The sequence below is a fragment of the Physeter macrocephalus genome, chromosome 18 (assembly GCF_002837175.3).
Source record: "Physeter macrocephalus isolate SW-GA chromosome 18, ASM283717v5, whole genome shotgun sequence".
Taxonomy (NCBI): Eukaryota; Metazoa; Chordata; class Mammalia; order Artiodactyla; family Physeteridae; genus Physeter; species Physeter macrocephalus.
This window is the reverse complement of record NC_041231.1, coordinates 45,027,703-45,029,083: the sequence shown is the minus strand read 5'-3', so window position 1 is coordinate 45,029,083 and position 1,381 is coordinate 45,027,703.

The following is a 1,381-nucleotide window of genomic DNA, read 5'->3' as shown; positions in this document are numbered from 1 at the left end:
TAATTTCTCTTTCAGATTTTTCATCATTAGTGTAAAGGAATGCAAGAGATTTCTGTGCATTAATTTTGTATCCTGCAACATTACCAAGTTCATTGATTAGCTCTAGTAGTTTTCTGGTGGCATCTTTAGGATTCTCTATGTATATTATCATGTCATCTGCAAACAGTGACAGTTTTACTTCTTCTTTTCCAATTTGGATTCCTTTTATTTCTTTTTCTTCTCTGACTGCCGTGGCTAGGGCTTCCAAAACTATGTTGAATAATAGTGGTCAGAGCGGACATCCTTGTCTTGTTCCTGATCTTAGAGGAAATGCTTTCAGTTTTTCACCATTGAGAATGATGTTTGCTGTGGGTTTCTCATATATGGCCTTTATTATGTTAAAGTAGGTTCCCTCTACGCCCAATTTCTGGAGAGTTTTGTTTGTTTGTTTGTTTGTTTGTTTGTTTGCAGTACACAGGCCTCTCACTGCTGTGACCTCTCCCTTTGCGGAGCACAGGCTCCGGACGTGCAGGCTCAGCGGCCATGGCTCATGGGCCCAGCCGCTCCATGGCATGTGGGATCTTCCCATACTGGGGCACAAACCCGTGTCCCCTGCATCAGCAGGCGGACTCTCAACCACTGCACCACCAGGGAGGGCCCTCTGGAGAGTTTTTATCAGAATGTGTGTTGAATTTTGTCAAAAGCTTTTTCTGGGGCTTCCCTGGTGGTGCAGTGGTTGAGAATCCGCCTGCCGATGCAGGAGACACGGGTTCGTGCCCCGGTCCGGGAAGATCCCACATGCCGCGGAGCAGCTCGGTCCGTGAGCCATGGCCGCTGAGCCTGCGCGTCCGGAGCCTGTGCTCCGCAACGGGAGAGGCCGTAACAGTGAGAGGCCCGCGTACCACAAAAAAAACAAAAACAAAAAAAAGTTTTTTCTGCATCTATTGAGATGATCATATGGTTTTTATTCTTCAGTTTGTTACTATGGTGTATCACATTGATTGATTTGCGTATATTGAGGAATCCTTGCATCTCTGGGATAAATCCCACTTGATCGTGGTGTATGGTCCTCTTAATGTGTTGTTGGATTCTGTTTGCTAGTATTTTGTTGAGGATTTTTGCATCTATATCCATCAGTGATATTGGTCTGTAGTTTTCTTTTTTTGTATTGTCTTTGTCTGGTTTTGGTATCAGGGTGATGGTGGCCTCATAGAATGAGATTGGGACTGTTCCTTCCTCTGCAATTTTTTGGAAGAGATTGAAAAGGATGGGTGTTAGCTCTTCTCTAAATGTTTGACAGAATTCACCTGTGATGCCATCTGGTCCTGGACTTTTGTTTGCTGGAAGATTTTAAATCACAGTTTCAATTTCATTACTTGTGATTGGTCTGTTCATATTTTCT